The following is an 8,371-nucleotide window of genomic DNA, read 5'->3' as shown; positions in this document are numbered from 1 at the left end:
ATGTGAGAATCCGCACACCACGTGATGTGAGAATCCACACCACGTGATGTGAGAATCCGCACATCACGTGATGTAAGAATCCACACCACGTGATGTAAGAATCTGCACCACGTGATGTAAGAATCTGCACCACGTGATGTGAGAATCTGCACCACGTGATGTGAGAATCCGCATCACGTGATGTGAGAATCTGCACCACGTGATGTGAGAATCCGCATCACGTGATGTGAGAATCTGCACCACGTGATGTGAGAATCCGCAACACGTGATGTGAGAATCCGCACACCACGTGATGTGAGAATCCACACCACGTGATGTGAGAATCTGCACCACGTGATGTGAGAATCTGCACCACGTGATGTAAGAATCTGCACCACGTGATGTGAGAATCCGCACCACGTGATGTGAGAATCCGCACACCACGTGATGTGAGAATCTACACCACGTGATGTGAGAATCCGCACATCACGTGATGTAAGAATCCACACCACGTGATGTGAGAATCTGCACCACGTGATGTGAGAATCTGCACCACGTGATGTGAGAATCCGCATCACGTGATGTGAGAATCTGCACCACGTGATGTAAGAATCCGCACCACGTGATGTGAGAATCTGCACCACGTGATGTGAGAATCTGCACCACGTGATGTGAGAATCCGCATCACGTGATGTGAGAATCCGCACCACGTGATGTGAGAATCTGCACCACGTGATGTGAGAATCTGCACCACGTGATGTGAGAATCCGCATCACGTGATGTGAGAATCCGCATCACGTGATGTGAGAATCTGCACCACGTGATGTGAGAATCCGCACACCACGTGATGTGAGAATCTGCACCACGTGATGTAAGAATCTGCACCACGTGATGTGAGAATCTGCACCACGTGATGTGAGAATCCGCACATCACGTGATGTAAGAATCCGCACCACGTGATGTGAGAATCTGCACCACGTGATGTGAGAATCCGCAACGCTCGCCAGTGACACGCGGTGCAGATTCCGTTGCTCCGTCTCCACGGCGGCGGAGTTCCACTGCGTAGACGTCGCGCTCGTGCTCACGACGTCGATCGGGAGAGACGTCAGGTGAGAGGAGACGTCAGGTGAGGGGATAACCCTAGATCACACACACACACGAGCCTAACTCTCAATCAGCGTGCATCGCACCTCCATCATCATCGTCGTCACCCTCAACCTCGCCACCACATCCAGCACCATCCTCGTCGTCGTCGTCGCCACAATCATTGCCAACCATCACACCGTCACACCGTCACACAGCCACCAGCAAAGATCCCCCGCGTCGCCTTCACACAGAGTGCTGTGGGGGCAAGTGCTGTTAGCGAGCACGTTAGGAAGGTCGAAACGGCACACGACGGGGTGGGTGGCCAGCACCACGGCAGACCGCCTTTGTCTTCCCAGCGGCGACGTTGAAACACCGCGCCAGGTAGTCATTTGAGGCTGAGTCGAACTAGGGGAGGCCCAGGACCGGTTCAGATTTTCGTCACTTGTTGTTGGGCCATGAGTGGGACTCGAACTCGAGTCGTGGCCGGGTTCGTAGCGCTCACCGCTACAACCACCACCAAAGACAAAGATCACCCGTATAGCCTCAACGCACTGTTGGGGCAAGTGCTCTTAGCGAGAGCCCCCCCACCACCCCCGGCTGGGGCCGCCGCCGCCGCTCTTGAATTCGCCTTTTGTGCGCGCGAATCGGCGCGCGCACCGCGGCTAATTCCTCACAACGGACTCCGCTCGGCCTCACAAAGGGCCGGGCGGCTGCGCCATTGAAAGTTGGGAGGGGGGGGGGGGGGGGCGGTGGGGGAGTAGCGGGGGCCGCGAGTTGGAGAGTCGGGGGGGGGGGGTAGCCGGCGCTGTATCCGCCGTGAATGGACCACCCAGGCCTTGCCAATTACCGTGGACCATCGCCGCGCGCTCGTTCATCGCAGAGAGACGTGGGGGGCTTCCCGGGAGGGCCCAAGGCCTCCTCCTCCACCCCACCCCGCTCCTCCTCCTCCCCCACCCCCTCCTCCTCCCCCAGCCCCCTCCCCTCCTCCTCCACCCCTCTTCCCCCACCCCACCCCCTTCCTCCTCCCCCACCCCCCCGTCCTCCTCCTCGGAGACCCCCCTCCTCCTCCACCCCCCCCCCTCCTCCACCCCACCCCCCTCCTCCTCCTCCTCCACCCCCCCTCCTCCTCCACCCCCCCCTCCTCCTCCCCCACCCCCCTCCTCCTCCTCCACCCCCCCTCCTCCTCCCCCACCCCCTCCTTCTCCCCCAGCCCCCTACCCACCTCCTCCACCCACCCCAACCTCCTCCACCCCTCTTCCCCCACCCCCCTCCTCCTCCTCCTCCACCCCCCCTCCTCCTCCCCCACCCCCTCCTCCCCCAGCCCCCTACCCTCCTCCTCCACCCCCTCCTCCCCCAGCCCCCTACCCTCCTCCTCCACCCCCCCACCTCCTCCACCCCTCTTCCCCCACCCCACCCCCTTCCTCCTCCCCCACCCCCCCCCTCCTCCTCCTCGGAGACCCCCCTTGCGCAGGAACGATCGACCGCAGGCATCAGGAACATCGCGGCGCCGCGTGCCGCTCTGGCCGCGTGGGATGCCGAAATTGTCACTCGCACCCGACGTCGGCGACCGTCGCTCATCGGAGTCGCGGGGGCAGCCACCAAACGACTCCGCGTGGGAAGCCGACGGCGCGGCAGCCCTCGGATGGAGCGCGACTCCGTCTGTATCGGAATGCGTCATTCACAGCCAGGGCAGGAAGAGACGACCGTCGTGATTAAACGTTTCTCACTGGGCATCATCGACTCGATAGAAAGACAAAGATCGCCCCTGTAGCCATTTGACACAACCGGTGGGGCAAGTGATGTTAGTGGGTGGCCTAACACCACGCCCAACCGCCTTTGTCTCCCCAGTGGCGAAGTTTACGCATCGCACCAGGTACTCATGTGAGGCTGAGTCGGCATAGGGGAGGCCCAGGACCGGATCAGATGTTCGCCACTGTTTTTGGTGGCCGTGAGCGAGAATCGAACTCCGCTCGCCGGAGTCGTAGCGCAGCCCGCTAACCACAGCGCCACCGCTCCAAACATAATCCGCACCGCGCAGCCTGAACAGACTGCAGACACTCACACACACAGCACACACACAGCACACACACACACAGCAGACACACACACACAGCAGACACACACACAGCACACACACACAGAGCAGACACACACACAGCAGACACACACACAGCAGACACATACACACAGCATACACACACACACAGCAGACACATACACACAGCATACACACACACACAGCAGACACACACACAGCACACACACACACAGCAGACACACACACACAGCAGACACACACAGCAGACACGCAGACACACACACACAGCAGACACACACAGCAGACAGTCAGACACACACACAGCAGACACACACAGCATACACACACACACAGCAGACACACACACAGCACACACACACACAGCAGACACACACACACAGCACACACACACACAGCAGACACACACACACAGCACACACACACACAGCACACACACACAGCAGACACACAGCACACACACACACACAGCACACACACACAGCAGACACACACAGCAGACTCACACACAGCAGACACTCACACACAGCAGACACACACACAGCAGACAGACACACACACAGCACACACACACCCAGCAGACACACACAGCAGACAGACACACAGAGCGCGCAGCACACTTGTACGATCAGCGTTAGGTTTTGTAATTCCACGGCCCGCGGGGCATGCGTTTAAGCCATCAAATCTGCATTGACTTTTGTAGAGCGCATAAGCGGGTTAGTGGAATTCAAGCAAAGCCCCCCCCCCCACCCACTTTGGCACAGTCGGTCTCGGCTCATTCTCTTGGTTGGAACCTGCCGCGTCCCGCGCTGCTCAGAGAAGAAGTCGCAGTGACGACGACTCAGCGCGGCCGCTTCACAGATCATCGGATTGCGCCTCCAGGACAACACAGAGGAGGCTCTGGCTCTGCGGTGGATGTGCTGCCGTTGCGAAGTGCGTTCGTCCTACAGCCCAGGGTCCACTGGGGACCCACACTCACAGCATGGCACACGAGGGGGGGGGGGGGGCAGCACCACGCCCGACCGTCTTCGTCTCCCTAGTGGCGATGTTTTTTTTACACATCGCACCAGGTACTCATTTGAGGCTGAGTCGACCTAGAGGAGACCCAGGACCGATTCAGATAAATCGTCACTGGTGTTGGCCGTGAACGAAAATTGAACTCGTGTCGCCGGGGTTAAGATGCGCAGCGCGCTAACCACTACGCTACCACCACCAGCAGCACCATCACAACCATTACCACCACCATCACCACCAGCAGCAGCAGCACCATCATCACCATTACCACCACCATCACCACCAGCAGCACCATCACCACCATTACCACCACCATCACCACCAGCAGCAGCACCATCACCACCATTACCACCACCATCACCACCAGCAGCACCATCACCACCATTACCACCACCATCAGCAGCAGCAGCAGCACCACCACCACCATCACCGCCCGCACCATGACAACCAGCACCATCACCACCCGCACTGTCACCACCACCAGCAGTACCACCACCATCACCACCACCACCACCATCACCATCCGCACCAACCCAACCACCATCACCATCACCACCACCAGCAGCACCATCACCACCAGCACCACCACCACCATCACCACCACCACCACCACCATCACCACCATCACCACCACCACCACCATCACCACCATCACTACCACCACCACCACCATCACCACCATCACTACCACCACCACCACCATCACTATCACCACCATCACCACCACCATCACCACCACCATCACCACCACCATCACCACCACCATCACCACCACCACCCGCACCATCACCACCCCCATCACCACCACCACCATCACCATCACCACCACCATCACCATCACCACCACCATCACCATCACCACCACCATCACTATCACCACCACCATCACCACCACCATCACCACCATCACCACCACCATCACCACCACCACCACCACCACCACCATCACCACCACCACCACCACCATCACCACCACCACCATCACCACCACCACCACCACCATCACCACCACCACCACCACCATCACCACCACCATAACCACCACCACCACCACCATCACCACCACCACCATCACCACCATCACCACCACCATCACCACCACCATCATCACCACCACCATCACCACCACCACCACCATCACCACCACCATCACCACCACGACCATCACCACCATCATCACCACCATCATCACCACCATCACCACCACCACCACCATCACCACCACCACCACCATCACCACCACCACCATCACCACCATCATCACCACCATCACCACCATCACCATCACTACCATCATCACCACCATCATCACCACCACCATCACCACCAGCACCATCATCACCACCACCATCACCACCACCATCACCACCACGACCATCACCATCACCACCATCATCACCACCATCATCACCACCACCACCATCATCACCACCACCATCACCACCACGACCGTGCCAATGGCTCTCGCCGAGTGCTCAGAGTGCCCGGGGCGGTTCGTCGTCGTCGTCTTTCACGCCGCCCGCCTCGCCGCGTGCCCGCGCGAGTCTCGAGGCAGCCGTGAAGATCCCTCCCCGCCCCCGGCTCCATCGTTAGCGCGCCTCATTTCATCGCTCGGCGGCGGTGTCAGCTCCGTGGAGGGAGAGCTCTTATCACGGCCAGAGGGGGGAGGTGGGTGGGTGGGTGGGTGAGGTGGAGGTGGCTGGGTGGGTGAGGGGGTGGGGTGAGGTGGGTGGGTGGGTGAGGGGGTGGAGGGGTGAGGGGGTGGGTGAGGTGGGTGGGTGGGTGAGGGGGTGGGGGGGTGAGGGGGTGGGGGAGGTGGAGGTGGGTGGGTGAGGGGGAGGTGGGTGGGTGAGGTGGGTGGGTGGGTGGGTGAGATGGGTGGGTGAGGTGGGTGGGTGAGATGGGTGGGTGAGGTGGGTGGGTGGGTGAGGTGGATGGGTGGGTGAGGGGGTGGGGGAGGTGGGTGAGGGGGTGGGGGAGGTGGGTGGGTGTGGGGCGGTCCCGCACCCAGATGAATGCCCCCAGGCACCTCCGTGCACATCCAAGGGACGCTCCTTCAGCGCAAATTAAAGCGCTGCTCCATCGCTGCCAACTCCACTCAGCTCCCCGCTACCGCACTGCCAACACATATACGCCAACATATTTATTGTATATATATATATATTTGCTGGCTTGCATTAAGAATTAGCCAAGCATTTTAAGCGTTTTTTTTCTCTTCTTTTCAGATTTGCTTGGGCGGTATAAAGGCGAATTCGGAGTTTTTTTTAATGGTCGTTGAATCATTGCATCGCAATGATTCAGCGCCGTGCCGATAAAAGTGACGATCATTTTGACGGCAAGACCGAGAAAGCGACGGACACCATTTGTTTTTTTCTCTCCCCAATGTAAAAAAAAATGAATTAACAAAACCATTCAGGTACAACAACACAGAGGACACGAAAAAGGGTTGACACCAGCAGTGCAATGGAAGCCTGTCATTCAGACTCTGTCTTTCCGACAGACCTGTTCTTCACCTGAGGACGGCTGCTTGCGTTGTAGCCGAAACGTCGTGAGAATTATTTTATAATGTTTTATTTTTATTATTTTATTATTTCCCTTCTACGTGACTTTACCGAAAGAACCAAGAAGATGTTGCCTTGTATAAAGGTGTCAGTTTTTGTACCAGTTTAAAGGGTAAACACCTATTACTAACAACTCCTCTATCATTTGTCATTGCTGGAGGGGTTGCCCCCCTACCTGAAAATCCTGGCTCCGCCATTGCCTGCACGCACATACAGATGTTCCATATTGAGAAGATTTGGAGCACATGCCTCATTATAGAGATCAGGGATGAGTTTCTAATTAATATTTCGTGGATTTCAGATTGTTGGGTTTTGTTTTTTAAGAAAATTTCGAATTATAAACAAGTTGTAACTTTGCTCTTTTGAGTTCTCTCGAGCAGCAAATGTTTACACGCGAAGACAAAGACCCCCCCCCCCCCGCCCGGTGGAGCCTACACAGACAGGTGGGACAACTCTTCTCAGCGAGAACAAGTGAACCTCGTGGCGGGACCACGGGGTCCCACAAGCCCCCGGCTCTCGCACGAACTGCGTTGCGACGTCATTCTACGTCTGTTGGAGGCGAACGACGCGGTGATCTATTCCTCTCGACGAACTCTACGCGATGCGCTAATCAAAGTTTCAAAGTTTTGTTTCTTCAGCGCATTCGTCCTCGCCGCTGCGCTTGGACACGACAACAGAACGGTCCGCGCCAGGCGGGTCGCGGCGATGACGTATGCGGTGGGACGGAGTCGCCCAAAATAAATAAATTAATTACGATTTTGACTGCCGTTTATTTGGGACCCCGGGGTCCCTGCCATGAGGTTCATTTGACCGTATAGCCTTGACAGACTGTTGGGGCAAGTGCTGTTAGCTAGAAACCTATCAAGGTTGGGACAGCACACGAGGGGGTGGGTGACCAGCACCACGCTCGGCCGCCTTTGTCTTCCCAGAGGCGATGTTTACACACCGCACCAGGTACTCATTTGAGGCTTAGTCGACCTAGGGGAGGCCCAAGACATGTTCAGATAATCGTGGGCGGGCATCGAACTCGGGGCGCCGGGGTTCGTAGCGCAGCGCGCTAACTGCTACACTACCGCTCCCCACACACTCACACACAGCGACACACACACACACACAGCAACACACACACACACACACAGCAACACACACACAGCAACACACACACACAGCAACACACACACACAGCAACACACATACACAGCAACACACACACACATCAACACACACACAGCAACACACACACAGTAACACACACACAGTAACACACACAGCAATACACACACACAACACACACACACAGCAACACACACACACAGCAACACACACACAGCAACACACACACACAGCAACACACACACAGCAACACACACACACAGCAACACACACAGCAATACACACACAACAACACACACACACATAGTAACACACACAAGCACAGCACCACCGCTCCCTTCCGCGTGGCCCCCCCTTCGCATCCATTCAATGCTCGTTGACGCGACCAGCGCTGATGGATTCATTCTCTCGGCTAATCCGTGTCTCCAGTTGCGCGCCCTCCGTAGGCGCTCTGTTGCCGCCGCATTTAATGCACTCGGTGGTGTTAACAACTGGGACGGAGCCGCGTTCGAGCCCTGGGGCCCTGGCCGTTACGCAGTCTCCGTGGCCAGAGCTTCTTCTC

The sequence above is a fragment of the Lethenteron reissneri genome, chromosome 58 (genome assembly GCF_015708825.2).
Source record: "Lethenteron reissneri isolate LAM-NWPU_2019-01 chromosome 58, ASM1570882v1, whole genome shotgun sequence".
Taxonomy (NCBI): domain Eukaryota; kingdom Metazoa; phylum Chordata; class Hyperoartia; order Petromyzontiformes; family Petromyzontidae; genus Lethenteron; species Lethenteron reissneri.
The sequence above is the reverse complement of the archived record's forward strand: the minus strand, read 5'-3'. Positions refer to the sequence as shown.